Source organism: Pseudopodoces humilis, chromosome 2 (assembly GCF_049639895.1).
Source record: "Pseudopodoces humilis isolate 2021_Gansu_Grassland_sample_001 chromosome 2, ASM4963989v1, whole genome shotgun sequence".
Lineage (NCBI taxonomy): Eukaryota > Metazoa > Chordata > Aves > Passeriformes > Paridae > Pseudopodoces > Pseudopodoces humilis.
The window spans coordinates 5,304,026-5,328,983 of record NC_142201.1 but is presented as its reverse complement, the minus strand read 5'-3'; the positions used below and the strand labels follow the sequence as shown (position 1 = coordinate 5,328,983).

The window sequence follows — 24,958 nt, the reverse complement described above, 5'->3', positions numbered from 1 at the left end:
AGGCTCCTGCAGGTAAGGGATGCAGAATCAGCACTTCAATTTCCTCCTCTCCATGCAGAGGCAAAAAAACCATCCCTGCAAGTGTCCTAAGGCCATGTTAGATGGGGTCCTGAGCAACCTGGTCTAGTGGAAGGGGTGTAGAAATGAGATGATCTTAAAGATCCCCTTCCATCCCACCCCATTCCATGATGCTATTGATGACTCTGAAACATGTAACAAAAAATTACAACTGCAAATGTACATGTGCTCCAAGGACTCCTCACACAATTCAATCTGTTCCACCAAGCAATTTTTATACTTGGAGGAACATAAGTGGGTTTATATTCCTGTGCCAGACTGACTGGTCTTCTCCTTTTCCTTGGAAGTAAAAAAAAAACCTTCTCTCAATCCTGTCAGCACAGAGATAAGGATCAAACTTCAGAGAACTGCAAGTAACCCAACCTTTTAATTTTTCCTAATGGCTCACATGTGTCCCGTCAGTAGCAGACTAACATTTTCCTTATTTGTTCTTTTCCTGCACAGAAGAAAAGAGCTTTCAGTCTGTGTGAAAGACGATGCCTTGGGCACTCCCCACGGGCCTCTTATTGTTCACTGTAACTTATTTCTCCTGCTGGCAACTGGAGACTCATTCAGCAGATTTCTCTGGTGACAGGTATAATAAGAGACAAGCAGATAACTTCTATTGCATCTCTGGACACCTGCTCTGAAAGGGGTTTCTGTTCTTGCACGCTGTTATTTGAACACATATTTGACCTTTCCAAAGAAAGCTCCAGTTTTCCACAGAAAAGCCTTGGTCTGACTGTCAAACTGAAGGGTGGTAAAAAAAACACTTATTCTCCTCAAATCTCTTCCAGTACTCCCTTCATGAATTGAAAAACCAACAGCCTCAAGGACTTATTTCCAGTCCTGCAAAATACAAGGCTTAAAGCAAATAGGCCTTACTGTTGTAATACAAGTAAAACTGACACTCTGCCTATCTACCAGAACTGTAAAAATACAAGAGTCCTGTGAAGGAGTCCTGTTGTTTTTCCCACGAGTTTTTTTCCATGTGACCAAAAGGTCTACTTTCCCCCACAAAAGCCTTGACAGGAACCTGGAAAAGCAAAGCAGCAGATTTTTTTTTTTTTTTTTTAATTCTGAATGCTGAGGCACTGAAAACTAAGGGAAGGCTCTACATACACAGCAAATTCCTGAGCCTGGTGAGACTCAGGAGTTGAGATCATTGCTTCCTCCAAAGTCAGCCTGAAGAGTAGAACCATACTAGCAGTCTTCTAGAATTCACTTAATGGCTTTCAAACCAGTCAGTAACTCAACCCAAATGGCATAAAAATTAAGTCCTGAAGAAATGTGAAGAGGAAAACATGCACATCAGATTTTGGGACAGTTCTTGAGCGAGGGGAAGAAGAACAGATAAAGAAAACTCCATTGGAGAGGCAGGAGAAGCCACACGAGTGAACAAAGATGCTGGATGAAACTAAAAAAACAAAGAGGTCACGAGCCACATACTTCAGCAAAAACCAGCATCCCCTGGAACAACTTCCCAAGGGCCAGGATAGTCTTTGTAACTAATAATTTTTTATATCAAGTTTGGAAGCTTTTCTTGGAGGAAAATTACAGTTTGCACCCAGATTTATGAGACATGGGCTTATCCCTGGGATAATTCCTACACCCTCTAATTTTGGCTTGTGACTTGAGAAGCCAAGGGGTGGCTCTGCAAAGGGATCAGGGAATGAAAAAGGGGAAGGGAAGGAAAAGAAAACAAGAGAAAGCACAGAAAAAGATACAGGGGGAAACAAAGAAACCATACTGATAATGAAGAAGGATGAGTAAAAGCAGACTAAAAAGATAAAGTCAAAGTATGTATACAGTAAGTGGATTTCTTTTAGTAAAAAATGCGTGGGAGAAAATAAACAGATTAAGAGAAAACAATTCTGTGCAGGAAACAATTCTGGGGCTGGAGCAGGACAAGCAGAGGCCATGAGGGAAAAGATGACAACTTTATTTGCTTTTTCTCTCAGATCACTGAGTATTTCAAGGGTGACTTTTCAAGCACAAAATTTCCTGTAGCAGAGGCAGGGAGCATGGGTCCAGCTGGCCATGCAGACACACTGACCAGTGCTGAGCTCAGCAGTCAGTACACAACACCACATGACAATAAGCCAGAAAAATGCTACACATTCACCCAGACTCCTCCAGGTGACAAATCCTTAGTGATTCCCCGTTCCAAGCAAAATGTGGGAGCAGCTGCTCTTTTAAACTCACTTTACTCCTTTCCATGCTGTCCTGATCAATACAGCTGTTGTTCATTTACTTGTTCTGAACTCCATGACAAGGGAGAGCAGCGAAACTTTACCTGGACACCAGCTCTGGGGGGGATCAGATGTGTGCAGGCTTTGTGATCTATGCAGAAAGAAAGGGGACACCAGGAACAGGGACACAAAAGCAAGGGACTGCCCAGCCAGGCTCTTTCTACTGCCTTCTTTAAGCAACAGCTACAGAATCAAGTAACAGCAACCAAATTTAAAGGGTTTGCCACATAATGGTGTAAGTTCAGGTCTTTATAGTCAAGTGTAGCTTGGGTGGAAAACTGTATAGGACAGATCAAAACATCCTGACTGATTCATTAGGCACAGAGGTTTTAAAGCAGGCTGGTTTGTCTCATTTACAGCTCTATCAATGAAACCAATCAGCCTCTCTGAACACAGCAAGAAAGTTTATTTAGGGCAGCACAGAGGCTTCTCTCACCTCTTCAAGGCATGGGATGGCAACTTCCAAGGGGTGCTGGACAGAGGGATCAATTCCCTCACCAGATCCAGGTTTACTCCTAGCACATCCAGCAAAACACACAGACAGAAACTTCCAAGTGGATAAACACTGTATAAAAGCTTACAGCAGCTGGGCCCTAACTTAGGCAGAAAAGGGCAGAAAACACACACAGCATCATATGTACACAAAAAGCCATAGACAAAAACTAACTTAGGGAAAATAAGTCTGCTAAAAGTCTTAGGGAAGTAAAAACAGGCAGCTTTACTGCATCCCCTTTTGCTTCCACCTATATGGTTCATCCACACAACTTCTACCTGAGACAGAGAAACAAAACACAAAAAAAAAAAAAAAAAACAACCCAAACCCAAAAGCCAAAACCCCCTGCAATAAACAGATATTAAAAAACATGTTTCCCCTCCCATCAATCCTACAGAGTTTCTTTACAACTCATGCAATACTACCCTGAATCAGGTCAGTGATCCTCACACTGCACGGTATCAGAAGAAACAGAAAAAGCCCTGCTCACGTACAGACAGACTTGAACGACTCCAGAATGACTCAAGGAGAAGGGAATAATTATTCCTAAGCACTAAAGACAGCTGGCAATTTACTCACACCACATGCAGAAAGACTTTTGAGCATTCAGCAGCACAGTCAAAGAGATTTATTCCTTCTTACGTGTGCCTCTCTCCCTGTGCTTCCAGTCTCTTTGCTCCTGGGAGCTCCATTAGTTGTGTTAAAGTGTATTCCTTTTTAATCTACCTACTGCTTTCCAGATTCATTTCACAGCATGGTTTTTAAAATTTTAAAATCAAAGAGGAAAAAAAAAAGAAATCACAACATTTGACCATAGGAAACAAACACTGCCCAAATAAGCAAGCTGAGTTTGTTTTTTTTTCTCCCTTGCTCTGTATAAATTTTTTAAACACAAAGAAAGGCAATGGAAAAAAAGATAAATGAACAGTCAACTACCAAATAAACCAGATTTCTCCATGTCATTTAAATTTGACATATCTGGGTCCTGCAGTAAGACTGACTGCCTTCAAGCTCCACCAAAAAGACTCAGTTGCATCCGCATGTCAGTAGTCTGTTTTCACACCTCCCTGTCAGCCTGAGTTCAGGTTCAGGCTTTCCCTGATTCTTATTTTCCAGGTGCCACAAGAGGCTAAAATGGAACAGTAGAGCTGCTTCCTACACAAAGAAATTAAAAAGAAGTGAGATGCCTCTTCACATCCATCACATTCATTTCCATACAGAAAGCAAAAGACGTCTACTTATTATCCTCAGAGGAAACAGAAATACATGAGTAAAGACAACTTTTCCTAGGTAGATGAGAAATTTAAAAAGTAATTGCTGTTTCTGAATTATGGAACCCATAAAACAGTATTGGTAGTTAAAGGTTAAAATATTTACTGGCACATGGAAAATAGAATTCCATGCTGACAGAGCATCCCAAGTATAGCACATTCAGTGGTAAATGCATTAGGAACTCATACACACTCCAGAGGTGACATGTAGGGGAATTGTGGTGCAGGACAAGGAGTAACCAGTACAAACTGAAAGAGGAAAAACTTAGGTTAGATATTAGACAGAAGTTCATTACTGTAAGGGTGGTCAGACACTGGAACAGGCTGCCCAGGAAGGTTGTGGATGCCCTGGGAGCGTTCAAAGCCATGTTGGATGAGGCTTGGAGCAACCTGGTCTAGTGCAGGTGTCCCTGCCCATGGCAAGATTATCTTCAAGGTCCCTTCCAACCCCTTGACATTCTGTGATTTTGTGATTTTGTGATTACAGCTTTCCTGTAACGAGTTCCGAACTTCACCTTGCCCCCCAGCACAATCATCACCTCGAAATACCAAATCCCAAACCACTTCTAGCAAACTGAGAAACGAGGTTGCCCCGTTCTTCCCACCCAGCACCAAGGACCTGCTGTGGCAGAGCTCCACAGGAAGCAGCCCTGGCTCACCCACTGCAGGGAGAGCTTCTCCAGGACAGGGGAACCGCACGCTGTCCGCACCAGGAATTCAGGCACAGCCAGAGGAGCAGCTTCCCTGACTTCCCCAGCTCTCACAGCTCACCAGAGTTCACCTCAGGTTCAGTGCCCCAAAGGGATGGCCAGCTCCACGTTCATGCCCTCTCCTTAATCCAGGGATCCTTCGGCAGAGAAGCGCCCCGCGGTATCCCCGGCACAAAGCACGGCTGGCCAGACGCCCTGCTGCCTCCAGATGTGTCCAGCTGCACGTCAGAAGATCAGGGAGGCACTGCTGGAATGGCCTGTGCTGCTCAGAGCAGGCTCAGAGAGGAAGAGCCAGCACGTTCTGACCATCCCGTGCAAACCACCCCTCACGTCCTTCACGGGTCCAGCCGCAATCTCATGTTGCTTAAAATATAAATACCCCTTGGAAAAGGCACACAGCCAGGGTAAAGTGCACAGGTAAAGCAAACACACAGCTGCCCTCTGGACCTCTGGTGGGTTTTTTTTACGATCACAAGAGAGGGTTTTGATTCCTAACCAGTGCATTTTGCCAAGAGCCAGAATTGGCTTTTCAACCCCATGTCCTGCCCCACTGCCCAGCCCTGATCACAGCGCTGCAGGTACTGCTGTCGCCTCCTTCTGAAGCTAAATCCTGCAAACTTCACCAGCCCCGCTGCCAGTGGTTTGTCACACCACAAAGCAGCATTTCATTACAACCCTCAAACGTAATTTGAAATATTTAGAAAGCACAAACTACAGTATTACTTATCCATTACAATTCTATGATACACTGCTGTGAGACTCTGCTTTTCAATGTACATACTGGCAAACAGAATATATTCTGACCCATATTCAAAGTTGTGGCTGAATTTTAGACCAAGAAAAATAGGTAAAAATAAGCAGAATGCCTTCTGAAATCAGGCACATTAACGACTACTGCAACAAGCATTTGATGCACTTCAAAGGAAAGAATGTTTACTTTCAGCAGTGTAATAACCTGGATGAAGCATCATTCTAAATGCTTGTCATTAGAGATGGGCACAAGTTACTGATCTGCAGGGAAGGTTTCTAGTTATTAATTTCTAGGTATAAGGTTCTGCTTATCACTTGATTCTTAAAATCGGCCAACTCTGCTCCTTTCTCTTGGACTTAGAAAAAAAACTAAGAGAAAAGGAATATATATGTAAACTCCCCCCATGCAACTTTTCCCCTTCCATTCTATGCCTTGCCTCCCAGAAGGGTATTCAAAACCAGGAAATACTTACTCAAAATATTAAACAACTGAATCTATACAAACCTCTGTAAAAGGAGCCATAACAAAAACAGAGTCTTAGTGACCAAGTAACCTGCACCACCTTAATATCTGAGAGATATTCAGACAACAAGAACAGCACCATTCAGAGACTCCTTGAACCTTACCCCAGTTTGCACTGTTGATGTGGCTGCTTTCCAGAGACTGGATTTTCTCCTAGTATCTACACTCATCCCTCTTTCCACAGCTCAGGATGGTTGTCATATTTTTTGTTCTAAGGCAATTTGCAACAACACCCCCTTTTGTAAGTCCAAATCACTCTTCAGGAATGATGACAGAATTAAAAATAATGAAGCAACTTCATTCAGGACACATGGGAATCTTGAAATCAAAAGGATTTAAACATTTATCAGAGTGTTATCCTCTGGATAACAGAGGACTAGAAAGCACAGAGGTGCAAGTAATTTTTGCTAGGGAATGACTTCTGTCTTCATAGGACAAATATTTTTCCAAAGCTGCTAATCACTGGAGTTGTTTTATTTTGTTTCTTTAGACCATCAGAGCCACCACAAAGCTACCACACAGTGTTTAGTTTGGAAGTACTGTGTTAAAAGACAATGGCAAAGTAGTGGTAGGAAAAAAAAAATCTCACCATACCGATCACTACCTTACTCCTTCTGCCTTGATCAGAGGAGCTGTATTTCACTGAAATGGGGATAATGCTGGGGGCCAGAAACAGGGAAGACAGCAAACAAGCAGACACTACATTGCTCAGCTGCCTATAAACTGTTCCATGCATAATAAAAATCTTGATCACAACAATAATGAAAATATTAAGGCTTACAGCACTTGCAGGTCCGTACGTATCTGTTTTTCAAGGCAAGTTATTCCTACTCCGATGCACCTGCATTTTTACAATGTTCCTTTATTACAGATTAAAATGACTCTGAAATTAAAGTCCCTGAGTAAAGTCATATAGCCATGAAATCATATGTTCAAAAGAGTCAGATAATCTCAAACTGAATTCATGCACTGACCTGTGGGTGCATTTGCATATTGGCACTTAAAGCTTTTGGCTTTGAACACACTGACACTGAGCACGGAGATGAAAAGGTGACTGAGGTTTGGGGAAAAGGCTTCCAGGTAAACAGGCAGAGAAAAGCTGCTCCTTGAACTTCTAACCAACACTTATGGAAAAGAGCTGGTTTCTAAACATAGCGCCAAGAGATGTTTTTAGATGTTTCCAAGACACATCCACAACATCCACACAGGACTGGCAGATGCCACATTAGACCATTGGGAAAGCAGTGCCCTTTGAGAGTGGTGGCTCCAGGCCAGGAGAAACACCCTAAATTACCTAAAGAGACATTAGATGTTCAGCTAGACAAGCTGCCCCACAAGTCTCTACAACATTTAATTAAAGCAGAGGTAACAATTTAGAACCAGCCTGATCCCTCCATCCTGTCCCCTTCCAGACAGTTCATTTGGTGGACATGTGATTTCAGTGTGCAGAAAAAATGCTGCTGTCTCAGTGTAAATATTTTTAGTATTTTACATGGTACCAGTCTGTCTGAAGAAATTTTTGAGAATAGTGACTATGAGAGAAAGAGCACATCATAAAAAAACTGAGCTGTACAGGAGGAAAATAGAAGGTAGCAACAGGAAACGTCTGGGCTTTCACAACATATAAAGGGATTTATAATACTGCTCCCCTCTATTACTTTGTGAGAGATCATGGCAGTTTTTCCCACCCTTAAAAAAAAAAAAATTAAAAAAATCATTCAAGCTTAAATATGAAAAAGCATGCATTATCAACTCAAAAACCTCCCAAGTTTTAGATATCAGACATTATAGATATTAGCTACCTGATACGCAGTTTTTGAGAAGTGTTTTCTAACTTCATAGAGCCATCCTGTTCTCCAAAGCCACAATGACTGCTAATAGGAACCACCATAATGTGGTGAACAAAGGTGACATCTTTTAGACTCCAAATACTCTGCCTTAATCTGCTTGAGTGCTTTGTAAGTTTACTCTGCTGCGTGGCAAGAACTTTAAATTTCAAGTTCATACTAGCAATGAAACAGGTCAAAACAAAATACATCCATGTTTGATCTACAGAAAAAACACTATGTCAAGAGGAAAAGGTTTTGTTACCCTTTGGGCTTTATTACTTTCCCCAACACATTTCTGTTAGTCAAAAGTACATTTAATACAAAACAAATTAGTGTTATGAAGTCTGAAATGAAACCGTGTCAGGAAAGCCAATCATTGCCAGTGGGAAAGACCTAGTAAAAATTAGTTTGAACACTCCAATTCTTCCAACTTCTCTTGTGAGCAATGCCCAGCAACCAAAACATGCCCATACAAAATGAATCAGCCCTGACTGAAATTTGATTTTTGACCCGATTACATTCTTCCTCCCAAAATAACCTCTCATTAAAGAACTAAAAAGGCTGCAGTGAAGAACTGGCCAACACAACCAGAATCTTTAGTGAGTTAGCACAGCCCCCTCCACATGCAGAAACTCTCACTTCCATCACAAGAACTGCAAAGCTGTCTGTGGTAAGTTAACAGCTGAACAAGTTTTAAGATAGGATTTCTACATAAATTAGGACTGCGTCCAGACCTGAGGCAGAAAACTAGGACTCCTCAAAAGGAAGTGATAACACATCCTAAAATATGGCCAGCAGCTCTTAAATGGCTGTAAAAGCCCTCCAGAGAGCAGTCTGAGCCTCTTGGCCTCTGAAAAAACAGCACAAAGTGCCTTGGTGGGACACAGGAGGGAAGAAGCAGCAGGAACAACTCCGCAAGTTCCTAGTGGAGAAAAAGGATTTGACAAGCAGCACATTCAAGATGCGACAGATCCCAAGGAGCAGAAAAGCAAGGCCAGAAGAGAAGTGCCACAGGAATTTAGAACAGGCAACAGGAGTCCCAGAAAGCAACAGGTTGAACAGATGATGCTGCACAGGCCCCACAGCATCTCCCTGACACATTCCTCTCCTCCAAGCCAGACCAGCCTCTAGACCTGCTGGCTTGCTTCACAGCTTAAAAAACAGCAGTAGGTGCCCAAATGTGGACCTGTTACATGCAGGTCTGCTGGTTGCCTACAGATGGACTTGGCAGAGAGCAGCAGCCCCCACCCCATGGCAACATAAATATTAAACCCAAGAAAAACCAGGAATAAAGTTCATTTTCACTCCCTTCACGCTGCTCCTCTTTCCCCCACACAAAGCCTGTACCAAAAAATAGAGGTACAGGAAAGAAAACCTGATCTGAGTATATTGGAAGCACAAAAATGCAACCCACAAAGATGAAGCATTGCTAGTACAATTACTGCATCTATCATGCTGTGCAGTGCTCAACTTACCTGCTTGTTATTGTAATTTGGCAACTGATTCTAAATGCCAAAAAAAGGGCCCTGACAAAACCCACAATAAGTGGGATGAAACAAGGAAGAGAAGGAGGAGGAGGTGAACAAGAGAAAATTATACCAAGATAAGTTGGAGATGCACAATTTCACCTGTCTGAGAAGATCCACCCTCTTCTAGAGAAGACATGCAAGTTAAAATTTCAAGAAAAAAAGCTCAATGCAGGAAAAAAAATCCCCACTTTGTAATCAGGTTGTATCCTCCTGATGCTGCTGTAACTTGTTAAACACTATTGCTGTCAGCCAGGCACCCCTGCAGAGAGGACCTGTATCAGTGCAGTGGGGATTTTAATCTGTGTAACAATTATTTACAGCTAATGAGGACTCACTGGCTATCCCGAGCAAATATGGACTGTGGAGTACAGGTAACTGGCTTTCTGCTGCTCATTCCCTCTCTCACACGTGTAATTCCACCAGATTTGTGAACTCCAAACACTGTATTATCTGCAAAAGACAGTCTTCCACGATGGAATGTCCATTTACCTCACAGTAACGTCCAAAATGCTTCCAGTGGACAGAACCCCACCTTAATGTTGTCCTGGAATCAAGGCAGAAACACAGCAGGGCTCCCCTCCCAGAAGCCCATCTGGTATTTTTAAAACCAGTAAGTTAGGATTCCCCCAACAGGTACTGAGTTATTAAATGCAAGCTCAGTTTATCTCAGTTCTGTCTGCCCTGTGTAGGCACGGGCCCCGTGGTGAGACTGAATTTCCTTGTGGTCAGGAGGCAAGTTGTGCCTCATTTACATTAGAGATACACACATTTTTGATGCTTTTTAAAACACAGCTGATGAGAGCTCAGCACTGCCAAGGTCACATGTTGGTCACTGCTGGGAAGAGAACTCCAAGAACAAGATGCTCCACTTGCACTTCCTTGCATGGAGCATCCCAGATCGCCTGTGTTTCACCAACACACAAAGACCATATGTCCTGCCAAACAATTTTAGGCTCACCACACACCAAAGAAATCAATTCAGGAAGCTGGATGGTACTTCTTTTCTGCTCTCACAGAGTGACAGACCATCACAGTCCATAAATTTTCTGGTACTTCATCTCAGATGCTTGCTAGCAAAGCCTTCGCTGGTACAGGGAGCCAGGAACTTGACTCAGATTTTAATTCAGTGCTTATGGTTCTGCAAAACTACTTCAGCACCCACCAGCTCTGTGCAATGGCTGCAATACCAAAAAGGCAAGCAGGACTGTGCTGTGGAGAGAACCAGCACCTGAATTTAAATTCTGCCTGCACTTACCCTGCCTTTCAGCTTTTGTTTAGTGTCCTCCATGCATTCCTGGTAGTTACAACTCTGCTTTGGCTGGTCATCAGGAATTAACTGTGCCACAGAAACTCACTGAGAGCCCAAAGGCTGAAAAAAATAGCAAACTGAAGGCACCATGGTTTTTCTGGAGGCTGATCTTTAAGGTCACCACCTTCAAGGCTTTGCTCCACCATCTCCACGGAACACACATGAATTGTAAGTGAATTGCTTCACGTTCTCAAAGAGGAAGATAAGAAGCAGCCCCTATCTGAAAGGACCACTTGACAGAAATACCACAAAAATACCAATATCCTTCCCAGGGTCATTTGATCTGACACTCAGATAGGTCAGTGTTGCCCTGTGCTGGAATTCACAGCACGTGAGGCTCCAAGAGCAGAGCAGGGTTGGAACACAACTCTCTCCCAATATAAAATTGCAGAGTGTGCAGCTAAAGGAGATTTCTGTAAGCCACCTAACCCAGCTGTCCCCAACCTGTGACAGCAAAGCTTCTTCATCACCTTTTACTTCCCTTCATCGTGACTACTAATTTCTTGTCCCTCACCCCCTCCTAGCTTTTTTTCGTTTTTTTTTTACATCAACATAAGGGATGAGCAGGGAAGGCCAGAACTTACATTCTTTGGATCTCCCCTGCCTTTAAAACATCTTCTAAGGGCTCATTTCCCACCAGGGACCAGGCACTCCACTCCCCAGTGCAGAAACACCAAACCCCAAGTCTTCTCCAGCATTTTCCAGGATCTTTTCTTTTTGAGTTTCTTCCAGCAACATCAATTTTACAACTCCTGCTTGGCAACAGAAAGCTTTTTCCAAAGTTTTGCCGCTCTCCATTCTGCATCTTAAATCCTTAAGCTGTCCTCTCTACAGCAGGCACAGACAGCAATTCACTCCCTTCTGCTCCTGCAGCAGGCTTTCAGGTCTTCTCTACACAGAACCATCTTGATTATTTAAACCTTCCCTTTATTACTGTTTCCTAGACATCTCTGTGATTTCTTTTTTCCCCCCCTCAGTTTTTCTTACAGCTTGGTCCACAGGAAAAGGTGCCTTCAGCTGCATGCCACAGTCCAGCTCATGCCAAGGAGAACCATTCTGCAGGAGTGTGTGTGTGCACCCTCATCTAGGGTGCCTGGTTTTTCCTTCTGGAGGCAGAAAGCAAGGAAGGGTTTGTTCTTCTTGGTGTTTTTTTTGCAGTCAACTGACTGACCTGCATTCAAGTTTCCAACTGCTAAGTGGAAGCACTACAGTTTTGGTTATTATCAGACAGGTATTTGGTAGGAGTAAAAGAAAGCCTAGAGCTTTTTTCCCCTTTAGATATTTTGCCAACCTTGCTGTGTTAATAAACAGCATTGAAAAGCCTCCAGAGTAAACACAGAGGCACAAATGAATGTAGACAATGGCATCACCAAAAATTGAGGGTGTTGTGATTAATCTTATTCAGAGGGAGGGTTCAAGAGTACCAGCAGACTCCTCTGTCCCACATTAAACTGCAATATCTCTATATATGATTTTTTTCCAGTGTTGGTATTCCTACTGCACTGGGGAAGAGCAAGGACCCAGCTAGATAGGAGGTGGCCAGTTTTTATGCTCAGTGACAAAATCCTGCTGCCCAGGAATACTCCACCATCCCACACACTGGATTTTGAGGCAGAAACCTCAAAAGAGGGGAACATGGCTCTGTTTTCTCTTTAGGGATCCAGGACAGTTAATGCTGGCCAACAAGAAAGGACAGGCCTGTGAGAGGAATGGGGGGTGAAAAGAGGGAGGAAAACCGTAAGTTGGTTATTTTAGGTCACCCAGTAAAACCAAGACATCTGTGCAATGCTGCAAGGCTCATATTTGGAACTAAATTCATGAGGTTCAGAAAGGCAGCTTTACAAACGCCACAGTATGCTTCAGACCATTCTTAATGCTTTTTGGCCTGAACCCATCACTTAAAAAGTCAGCAATTTTTTTTTGTCACCAAGCCTATCCCTCCCACATACCTCCCTGCCACAGGGCAGCGATACAACAGACATTTCTCTCCAAATTAAATCCACTTCTTCTTGAATGAAGAGGGTCATGGGGATGAGGGCACTACACTTTAAAAAAGGGCATTAAAAAATAATTATGCTAAACCACGTATCAGCACAAATTAAAGAGAGACAGTAAAATGCCTGCTTTCAGCTTGCTTAAATATTCAATTAAAAAAGCCATCTAGGCAAAATTTTATTAAAATAAATCAACGGAGGAAATGCCTATTAAACCAATGTGAAACCACATTCTTTTGGATGTTCTTTCACTGAGAAGGAAGTCTTCACTGTCATTATCAACCTGATCATGTTCTCAAAGGCTGTGCCTTCCTTCACAGCAGCAGTGGTGTGAAGAGCAACCAGTGCTAGTTTCAAATGCAACACCAAGTGCAGTAAAGCTTTTGCTGGCCTCCCTCGTACAAAACCACATCCTCCTCCTCTCTCAGGCCCAGCAAGCCACGTTACCCACAGATAAACCTTCACAACAGTTCATAGCTTCCTTTGGGAGCCATCAGAACGGGTTTAGAATTGCTGCTGGAAGAGTTAGTGTAGATGGATGCAAAGTACAGCCTTTGCACCCTTCAGTGCCTCGAAGGAAAACCAAAGGTTCAACCTGCAGACGAGATCTACTGACAAACGTGGTCACTGCAGATACAGAACATGTCAGAAAATGTTTAAGGTTTGGGACACTAAAAAATTGATGAAATACAAACAGCATGAGGAAAAAGAAAGGATTATACCACTTTCTTTTGCTGTAGAGAAAGGTAGACACTCATTACCTGAATGAAACAAGGCTCATAGTGGGTTACATACAGCAGGTCCTGTTATTTCAAAGATGAACAGTGTCTACCTGGTTTTAACTGTGAAGTATAACTGAGGTGATGCTGTGAGTGCCCCAGGACTCATCACCACCATTTGGGTCAGCTCTTGTTCTCCAGCATGATACTGCTTCTGAAAAGCCAACACACTGCTCCAGCAGTGCGCTGGAACACACCAGAAAAAAACTATAGTATCCAGACAAAAATTAAACTTCTTATTGGAAAGTTGTTGGCAAAAGCTTCAAAGTCAAAAAAGACAAACAGAGAAGTACCATCAAGAGGGCTTTGGTATAGGCAGAGCTGCACCCAGGAGAGCTTGCCAGCAGCAGTATTCACCTAACACCATAAACATACATATTTAATGGACATGTCTTCATTCTTAGACTCTATGCTCCAAAAACCTTTACCATAAGTCATGGTCCCCAGTTCACAGCCACAGCTCCAGCTGCAACAAACGAGCTGAAGCAACGGCATTTTAAACCAAAGCTTTCAAAGGCGAGGTTAAATGCCTTTTCTGGGGGCTGAGCAGGACCCTGGCAGCAAACAAACACGTCTGTACCAGGTCAGAGCCAAGGTCCAGCCCATCTCACAACACATCCCTGGCAGCAGACAGCAACTGATGGCCAGGGAAGAGCAGAGGACCAGGGCAAGCACACTGTGACCCTGCTGCCCAACATCCCAGTGATCTGCAGCCAAGGCACTTCTCTGCTGCTGCCTTCTAAGTTCAGTTTAAGGCATCACTGCTGTTAAGCAATGAATGCAAACTCAGTCTTTTCAGAGCAGGCAGAGGGAAAGGGCTGAGTGTTTTCTAATGAATATTTGGGCAGGAAAGCTTGAAAGGAATCAGCAGTTTTTGGCAGCAATAGGTCTTGTACCATCACAGAAGACGCTGAGGGAAAATGCAGCTGGAGTGTTAGGCCAGCCAGTTCAGCTTCCACTGAGAGAAACAACTCAAAACAATAGAAAGCAAACTGAATTACTTAAAGTACATCCTACCTCATCTCAATTCCTAAAAGATTACACAAACAACATTCTTGCTACAGTGCTAGCTAAATATGATATACTTCTTTTTCCAAGTAGCTGTCCTCTCCACAAGTAAGAGCAACACAACAGGCTAATTCAACGTGAAAACCTTTTACAAGTTTTAGAATAGTTGTGAGCAGAGACTGCAGAAAAGCATGGCCCTGTACCCTTGCCATGAGTGGCCAGAAAAGCAAAAGACAAGATAAAAACCATAAAACACAAAAGCCACCTCAATCCCATGATCCCAGCAATGATACTCCACTGGAAACAGGGATCAATAACAACCTGCAATCTGCTCCAAACTCCCATTGATACTTCTACATTTAGCCAAATGTACTTTACAAACAAAGCAAGCTTTAAAAATTAAAAAAAAAAAAAAAAAAATCCCTGAAATAGAAAGGGGCTCAACCCTCTGTACCGAAAATAATCACAGAAAGTTGTCTGAGGAACCAGAGGCACCACCTCTCCTGTGACCACCAGAAGGAGAAAACATTGCTCAGGGGGTGATTTGGGTCACAGCCTCTTCACTGGCCTCAGGAAATGAAAACCTTTCTTTCCCTTTGGCTTCAGCCCTCTCATAATTCAAACCTGGCTAGCTATATGGTTAATAACCCAAGGGCCATCAGCATCAGATAGATGCAAGAGGAGAAAATTCAGCTCAGACACACTGGTAAGGAGATCAAGACTTCAGAAAGGTATTTGGAGCAAGGAGCCCACAGAAGACACTGCAGCATAACCTCGGGTCAATCAATCACAGCTGCAACTGGGAGACGAGCTCTTGCATTAGGCATTAGAGATGTGTCACACCTAGAGCTGCACATCCCTGCTCAGATGGGAGAACAACATTGACACTGAGACCTGCTGGAAGGTTACCTACCTTTGTCAAATACACTGATTATGACTGTGTTATTTAGCAGTATGTCAGCTGTTATCATGACTTGGGTCCATGAGCAGTCCAGCCCATATCACTACCAGGAACATGAAAGCTGACCCAGCAAGAGAAGACTGAAAACTGGTAACACTAAAGCATGATATGAATTATGTCAAGAGGAAAGACAGGCTGCTTTTGAACCAGCACATAAATCACACATTTCCTCCATCGTGTTCCCCTGAAAAGACCAAATCTGCATTTGAAGTACCAACAACTTTGAATCTCCAGGGGGAAAAAAAAGCGTTCTTTGTGCAGAGTCAAGCTTCGGCAAATCTTGCAGCAGTAATTACAGACACTGCCTCCCCAAGCCATCTGCTGTGGCATTTATGACTCCTGGAAGGGCAGCAGGCAGAGCTGGTGGAGGAGAAGAGGAGTATCTCAAGTATCTCAGCAGCCACAGCCAGGCTGCACAGGAAAGCTGTGACACTGCTCTGACCCAAACAGGAACTCATGTCCTGGTTATCCAGAGCTCCTTCAGCTGCCAGATACAGCTGGTGTTCACACAGCAGAGGAAACAGTGGGATCTGCACCCTTTTCAGATCAAAGGAAATTAGGAGACCATCCTCAAGTCAAACTAAGCCAACCCAGGCTGGCCAGAATCTCACCCCACAAATGAGGAAACTTGTGCTTGGATTCAGTCAGAGCAACTTTCCCATTCAGATGGACACTCCAGCTCACAGCACAGACAACAGCCCCACACACCTCTCCTCCAAGAAGCAATGCCAGTGGCACGGTCAGAATAACTTGGAACAAGTTAAATCCATCCTTTACCAGGACATGCAGGCTCCACCCTGACCTACACACCTTCATGCTGATGACTGCAGCACCTGCAGGTTGTTTTTATCAGCACAGGTCCAGACAGAAGAGGCAGCAGGACAGGCTCAACCACCCCTTGCTCACACAAGCAGGAGCTCCAGCAGCAGGCCAAGCCTGCAAATCCCACCTTCCCAGTACAGCTGGAGACAATGCCCATTAGTTGTTTTGCCATCCATGCAAAATTACTACAATACTCACTTCATAGGGTTGTCACAAGGATTATTTAACATCTCTGAAGAGCTTTGACGAAGAAACTGCGGCTATTGTTCTCAGTACCATGGAACTGGGAACTATCTCACATGAATTTTGCATGACTGTGCACGTGTGACAGTTGCAGCACCAATAGATAATTTTTCTTCACAAAAAAAAAGCACCTCACAGAAGCTCATTTTCTCTGGGCAACATTTTAGTCAGAAATGTATTTTGTTTTGCTTGTTAATATATCCTAAATAGAAATCAACTTTGACTATTTAATTAATAGATTCAGGTGCTGTTTCCAGTCTCTCTTAATTAAGGGAAACACCACGTTTTTTACAAAGAACTCAGTTTAGGCTGTCAGGGCTTCTAGAGAGCACAACTATAATTACCTAAGCAATGCTAACACACAAGAACAACAAGAGGAGAAAAAAAAGGAACTAAAAATGTCACTGGAATCTCATTTAATTTGCAGCAAATGAGAAAGTCTGCATGGAGAAGAGCTGCTACACACACAGAGTCCAATGTCATACCACTTAGGCCTGACCATTGAACAGCTCTTAGCACTGATGCAGAATATTGTAGCAGTTTAAATAGTTGGGTTTTTTCCCCTGAATCCACAGGAGCTGTTGGATTCTAAATGTTCTGCAACACACTTGGATCCACCTCATTGCTATGGAAAACTTCTGCCATTTCAGTCCAAATGTATAAGGAACCTATATGCCTTCTCTTTCTCATAAAATACAGGGAAATCAACATCTAGTTCACTGATAAGCATTTTCTTTTTTTTTTTTTTTCCTGAGCAGTCTGAAACTCCAGCAGTAATCACACAATTAGGCAACAAGGTTGCAACCCAGGGCACAGCCGGTTTGGCAGAGAAAACTACCATTTCCCCTTCTCCAGGCTTCAAATGATCTTTAAACTCTTTGGGACACAAAACCACATCTTTTGTTTGGAAAGCAAACACCCCTTTATTGATACTACTGCAAGATAAATGACAGTATTAAGACTAGTCAGCACACCAACTTTCATTCCCCATCCAAGTAGGAACAGAAAGCTCGTTCTCTTTATTTCGTGCTGGATCTCTACAGAGGAACTGGCACCTATGGGTGCACAAAAAATGCAGCATTGCAGCAGCTAACCTCACAGAACCTAGGTCCCAAGTTCCCCAATTCCCAGGGGATGCACAAGCCCAGAATTACATTTGCTTGTTAAATGTAAAGTTTAATGTTGCATGCGTCACAATAGCCACAAGGGCTGGGGGTGGGGAAAAAGAAATTTAAAAAGATAAAACCAAAAAAAAAACAGGAGACAAAAAAGCAACAGGAGCGACTGGGCTGTTTTACCAACAGGAAGGAGATGTACTACCAATTCTTGCTTTCTCCAGGTTTGTCTCATAGAGATCAACAACTTTGGAAAGTTCAAGGTGCAAGACAACACTTACACAGAACAGGCATGAAACAGAAAGGCCACTCTGGTGTCTCCTCTGCCCATCAGTCCAGTGTGAGGTGTCCTCATGTACCCTGAGCTGTGCATTATTTCAATACCTTCCAGGAAAAAGGCCAGGAAAGCTTTATCAAAATTGCCACCCAGCACTTCCTCAGTCAATGCACCGTCCTCCTAGAACTTTTTTGGGTTTTACTTACTGCAAACAAGATCCCCATAGGCTCTCAGTTCTTTCTCGTAACACTGAATACTCATTTGGACAAGTACAAAAGCCCAAGTCTCCTGCTTCCCAAGACAAATGTCCCATCCAGCACAGCTGCTTAGACAGCTTCAAATACACTCACAGCAGAAGGAGCTGCTGCAAAGGGCTGGATCCAAAGGCAGCACTTATAGATTGGTCTTTACAAAATAGACAAATATTTCTTTCATCTTTGCTATGAGTTGTGTGTTACACATCTAAGTGCTCATCTTCTCATCACTGTCACATCTTGCAAGCTCCTAAATGTGTCCAGACTCACAGGCACAAGGAAATGTTACAGATAAATCATAAATATATACTGACTTTGGAGGCATTGACAAAAAAATACATAAGCAAGGGTTCGCTTCCTTTTTAACCATTTGAAATTTAGACCTCTGCAATTAATAAACCAAGTTTGGTACACCAGCAAATTAAACACTTCCTAGATTATGCTGATTTTGCCCACAGGTGCCCATGTCCTAGTGATAATCAATCCCTAACTTAGGTGCTGACTCACGCCTGGAATCCTACCAGGATCCTGCATCAGATGGCAAACTGATTTTCATGCAACACATTGAAGAGTTTCTTCATCAAGCACACAGCAGAGGCCTGGGGATTAGTGTTCTTTTTTCTTATTTTATCTTGGCTAATATCATGGGTAAAGAAGAACTTTGGATAACGCCTTCAAATATCTCTCTATTCCCTTCCTTTTCATTTTGGTAAAAAAAAAATTATCAATTACTTGTTAAGAGCTAGCAAGAGTAGACAGAGAGTACTTATTACTGATGTCTCTGCACCAGAAGGGAGTAGAACAATCCGAGAAACAATGAAATCCCAGGTTCTCTTTGGGTTTTGTAATTTCTTTTGTTCTTTATCTCCCAGCAATCTGGGATTGCCAAGACACCTGGTCTTTGTTCAGGCACTGACTATAACCAGGCTATGCATGCACTAACCAAGTATGAGCACAAAAAAAAAAGTGAAAGAACAGGACATTTTTAGACACTGCAGATGATAATTAAGTATCTTCATCAGTACCCTGCCCATTCTTATCAAGAATTATGTTCTCATAATCCAAAGCAGCAAGACTGAATGCAACCTTTCTTGGGTTTTTTTGTTTTTTTAATTTGCATAGAGTGTAGAAGCAGCCTCCCAAATTTATGGCTATCATAAATTTAGAATAGGTGAACTCATTACAGTTTACAGCAATACCTTATTCACACTGATACCCCAAAAAATGTAAGCCTCAAATTAATCATTCTGTAATAGTTTTGTGAGTAAACAAAACACCATTTAGGATTTGAAAACAATGCATCTTTCTGCTAACAGAGGCAGAAAGGAGAAAAAAAAAAAAAAAAAAAAAAAAAGAATCCAGCACAGGACTATGCAATAATTTCATTTTGTAAGAAGATTAACACAGAGCAGAAAGCTTTAGCTCTGGCTGGGAAAAGAACATATACTTTGTGCTAGTAGAGTTCCCTGTAACTGTAAGTGGAATTTTGTCCAGTTTGTTAATGCACCTCTTCAGAGATAAAAGAAACCACAAGAGGAAGAGGAAATAACATTCTTTTTTTTCTGTCCAACATTACCTCAACTAAAGCCCATTCTGATTTCAGCCCTTGTCAGGCACAACTTGAGCACTCTCAGCGGAGCTATCTGCAATGCATTGTTAAACTGCACTACAAAGTTTTGATAAGTGGTCCTGCCATTTTTATCATGCTCAGTGGGGACAATCTGGTCAGGTGTTTTTCCTGTGCTTGTTGAATTCCAGCTATATTTGGAGACCAACTGTTCTCTGTCCTGCTTTCTCCAATTAACTGTGTGTATAAGGGTGGAGAGGTGAAGGTGGGAATTAGGCAAGAAAGAGATAATGAGACTTTCTTAAGAGTACATAAAACTGCTCTTAGAAAAGGCTGAAAACCATACTGAAAGTAATGAGCATAATCTTAGTCATGAAGGCTCAGTAACAATAGATGTGAAAGGGAAAGAAGAGTAGAGTACACAGAAGGAAACCAAAAGTCAAGGCTCCTATGAAAGTTACAGGAACTATTAGCACATTTATGTTTAAAATCCAAGGGTCAGAACCATTCACAGCACAAGGAGCTCTGTAACAGCCCAGTGCTCAACTACAACTCCATCTAACTTCATCATCTCCTACACAGCTGCAGTCTTGAAAGAAAATTAATGGAAACTCTGCAAGTTCTACCGCCTGTAGACTCAAACTTGGGAAAAAAAAACCCACATATACCTGAGATTACGCTGAACTTCACCCAAATGACCTGTGGTTCAAGCACAGTCTCAAGTGAAGAGCATCACCACAAGAGAAAGTGCCAAGTCAAGTGGAGAGCTTTACCACTCTGCTCCCAAACACGCTTGTCACGTCAGCAATTCACTGACAGCAAACATGCCATCTTGGACTCCAGCCTATTTCCCTCAGAGCAGGAGAGGGGAAAGGCCATGAAGTTTATTTTGGCCTTGAAATTTATGAGTAAGGTAACATGATGAGCTAATGAGATTATTACTGCTTTGAAGAATGAGCAGCAAGATTCCTGGGAACTCTTGACACTTTCCTTTCTCATACCACACAAGCTCTCTGCCTAATCAATGAGGAAATATGAAGATTAAAAGAGGAAAAAATACTGGAGGGGAAGAACATACAAGTGTGGCATCAAACAGGTAACCATCTCAACACAAAAATTTCCATCAGAATACAGTGTATTAAAAGCTCTAAGGGGATAATCAGCATGTTTATTCATTTAGATGCTTAACACCTTAATATATCCATCAGCACCCTCTGAACAGGCACAACAGCATCCCATTTGGTTGCCTCTCTCAGATCAATAGGGTTTGTTCTTCTCCATTTTGCACTCGCAAGCCGTGCACCCAGGCACAGCCCGGCTCTTCCGAAACGGGCTTTCCTTCTTTCTTTCTTTTTCTTTTAAACCGCTGCCCCACGTTTTGCCTGCCCGCCCATCCATCCATCCATCCATCCATCCATCCATCCATCCATCCATCCATCCCTCCATCCATCCCTCCATCCCTCGCACCCAGCCGCCCTCCTCCCGGCAGCGAGCCGCCAGCCTGCGCCTCCCGGGGCGGCGTCCATCTCACTCGGGATGGGCAGGGTGCGTTCCAGCCGGGACCATTGTGCCCTTCCCCGCACCGCCGCCGTCCCCCCGCCCCGGTACCGCCCGGGCGCACAAAGCGCTGCCCCCGCCGGCGGCACCGGCACCGCCGGACCGAGCCGGGCTGGGCCCGGCGCGGCTCCTCCCCCGCCCCCGCAGCGGGGGCGGCGCGCCGGGGCCTTCCCGAGGGGCCCCCCGGCCGAGCCCCCGGCGTGCGGCAGCGCCGGGCGGGGGATGCTGTCCCGGCCGCCGAGGGTCCGCCGCCCGCATCCGCCCCGCATCCCGGTACCCGCGCCTCGCCGGCGGAGCGGCCCCAACCTGCAGTCCCCGCCGCCGCCTCCTCCTCCTCCTCCTCCTCCTCCTCGGGAAGAGCCGGAGCTGCCTCTGCCCGCTTCAGCCTCCAGCCCCCGGCGGGGGGGGGCTGGCTCGGCGCCGCTGCCCTCGGGGGGCGGGGAAGGGGCGAGCGGGGCGGGCGGCTGCGGGAGCGTCGCTCATTGAGTGCGGCAGCCCCGGCTGTCGCTGCCGCCGCTCCCCGCAGCCGCTACTTCCTGTGCGGCGATGGTTCAGTTCCTCCCGGGCCGCTGGGGGCAGGAGAGCCGGGGGGCGGAGGAGGAGGAGAGGGGGGGAGGTCGGGTCAGATAGCGGGGGCGGGAGCGGCCGCGGCCGCCGCTCCTCCCGCCCGGCGCGGCTCCGCCCCGCAGCGCCCGGCCGGGGCTCCGCGCTGCCCGAGCCGCAGCGGGACGCGGTGCGGCGGAGCCGCCCCCTCTGCGCCCGCACCGCGCCCCCCCCCGCGCTCCCTGTGCCGCTGGTGGCCCTGGGGACATTACCCAGCCCGGGGACGGCAGCGGCCCCGCGCTCGCCCGGCAGCGCTCACCGGAGACATGGCTGTGGCTGCCGCCGCTGCCCCCGGGGAGCGCGGTCCGTGTGCGCCCGCCCGCCCGGCAGCGCATCCCGCGGCACGCACGGAGGGATGCAGGGATGCAGCGAGGGAGGTGCCCGCGGGCCCGGCCCCGCCGCAGCCGCCCCGCGGGGCCGGGAGGGAGCGGGCGGCCGCCGGCTGCGGTGGGAGAAGCTCCCGGGCACGGGCGATCTGCCTGGGAGAAAGGCGGAGATGGAGCCGTGGGGGATCGATGACGGAAACACTCAGTAAGGCAGGAAACGGGCACGTAAGGGTGTTAATAAATGGCACGGTCCCGGGGCGGGATGCAGGAGAAGCGATGGAGGGGGTGGGAGCTCGGTTGCAGGCGCTCCATGCGCTGTAAATCCGTGCCCTGCCAAGGACCGGACGTGGTGGAAGCGCTCCATGAAAGGAGCAGGATCTCACCTCGGCTATTTGGTTGCTATTTGGTTGGTACAAATGTGACACCAACAGACTGAAGGGGTCTTTTTGTTCCTACACATAAACATAAAGGAGCAGGTCGGAACACATCGAAGGCAGTACAAATTCGGTCCATTTTTCAGAGTAAGTTTTAAAAGATGATGGTTTTGTTTGGAATCGTACTCATTCTCCTCAAGCTGTGACGGGATTGCATGCAGGGTCTGTCCTGGCCAGAGAAATTCAGCATGAAGAGGTATTTATGGGCAATAATGAGTTGAGATAGGGACGTCTTCCTCTGCTTTCTTGGATGCAGCATAGGAAGTGTCAAAGCTTGGAAGTCAAAAGGAGAGGAGAGGAGACTCGAGGAGAGGAGACTCGAGGAGAGGAGAGGAGACTCGAGGAGACTCGAGGAGAGGAGAGGAGAGGAGAGGAGAGGAGAGGAGGAGAGGGAGAGGAGGGAGGGGAGGGGAGGGAGGAGGGGAGGGAGGGAGGAGAGGAGGGAGGGAGAGGGAGGGAGAGGAGAGGAGAGGAGAGAGGAGAGGAGAGGAGAGGAGAGGAGAGGAGAGGAGAGGAGAGGAGAGGAGGAGAAATCATAACAACATTTTTAAATACCAGTTCCTAGTTTTAGCTTGCAAACACCTTACTGATGCTACTGAATAATTAGGTATAATCTCCAGGATGGTGAGTGCTTGCAGCTCATAAAGCTTTTTGTTCAAGATCACATGTGTTCATTACCACTGAAAGATAGTCCCAGAATACAGATTTTGAGGAGATTAACATTAGACAGTAGCATGGAAAGAAAGGGTCATAGTGTTCTCTGAATCTTCACAATAAAGCAAATGTTACCCTCAGCAGCCATGCTAGACCTATATAAAAAAAAATAAAATAAAATTTGGATTTAACTGTGATTTAGGTTTCAAAGGTTGTCCCTCTTTTGCCTGTGATAGATGACATTCAGAACATCGTAACTCCACCTACTTTAGAAAAGTACACACAAGGAATATCTAAACATTTATGCTCTGTGTTGATTTGAAGAGCCATTAAATCCCTTTATTGCTGTGCTTTTACTGCCATCACAGAACCCTCAACTGGTTTCCAATTGTAGTAGGAGGCAGAGATTCTGCCCTTAGGTCAGGTGGGTGTGTTGCTTTTCCTTCCCTCTCTCTCCTCCTGGCAGTTCTGATCAGCCTCAGCTAATGCTGCTCACCCCACGCCGCCTTGGCCAACCACAAACTCTGGCTGATCTCCTGTGCTGGTGCAGCTTTACAGGAGACTGCCATAAATTCCAGCAGCCTCCCTGGCTTCCTGGAGAACACCACAGGTGTATTTCAGTCCTCCCATGGAATGGAGACAGGACAAAGGCAATTCCCCTGAGGTTCCTCTGAAGTGCTGAACCTCCTCTTTGTTTTCCACACAGGTATTTGTAGCTCATTTTTTTCTGCAACTTTTGTGTTTGGACAAGGATGTTTATAGAGTAGTGCTTCAATTTTTTTTTTCCTCAGTGTGAATTTTAGTGTATCTCACAAGTTCCTTTCCAGATAAGAAATAGCTCATTCAGAGAAATGATCTCATAGAAGTAGTTCATGACAGTTTGACTGCAGAAACAAAGCATGATGTAATTCTTTAGTCAGAAAAATACTCAGATTCTATCACCAACAGGACGACAGTTAAGCTTGCTTGACGTGTTTCTGGTCTACCCAAATTTTAACTACAGCAAAGTATAAATTCCCTATATTATTATATACTGGCAGTCCTACTTTGCAGTGCTTATTGTGTCCAGTGAGGGTGTTGTGCACATACAAATCAAATGATCAAAACCAAAATCTGAAAGGATGATGCATTCATGGGGTATTTTAACATGAGACAGATAGAGAAAAAAACCAAGAACAAATAAACAAAAGGAAGTACTTCTAAAGTTTGGAAATAAAAATGCTGAATGCAGAAACAGCATTTTAAAAATCCCCAAAGGTACTTACAAAGTTTGCCAAGAAATGAGTTTCCATATTTGTGCTCTGCTGTGTTATGACATCTTCTGGCAAATGACATCTCTTTTTCAGCACTTAAGAGAGCTCTCTGAAGTTCTGGCCATTACCTCTGGGGTGAAACCAAGAGCAACTGTCCTGATATTTATCCATTGTCATCCCCAGGATTAAAATAAACTCTTCCACAGAAGAGTTTGCTGTGTGCATGAAGCAGGATTTCAAATAAAGCACTGCTAACCTTTTCAATTGAACAAAATCCACTTAACACATCAAAGCAGCTGAAATCTACTTAAGAGCATGAGTGAAGCAACTGTTTCAGAGAACCCTGGCAGGTCTGCAGGGCATCCTGGAAAGAAAGTCTCCTGCACTG

At 44.7% G+C, this 24,958-nt stretch overlaps 1 protein-coding gene across 4 annotated transcripts in view; it reads right to left on the bottom strand.

Moving 5' to 3' along the window:
- AGPAT3 (1-acylglycerol-3-phosphate O-acyltransferase 3) overlaps positions 1-22,183 on the bottom strand; it is an 83,672-nt gene extending 61,489 nt beyond the window's left edge. For 2 of the 4 annotated variants that reach the window (XM_088051450.1, XM_088051451.1), the window contains exon 1: positions 21,607-21,800. The gene's annotated coding sequence lies outside the window, so the exon portion shown is untranslated. Of the gene's footprint in view, positions 1-4,844; positions 5,000-21,606; positions 21,801-22,162 lie in introns of those variants that run through there. The other 2 variants (XM_088051453.1, XM_014255701.2) reach the window with 2 other exon arrangements.
- Positions 22,184-24,958: the final 2,775 nt, after the last annotated feature.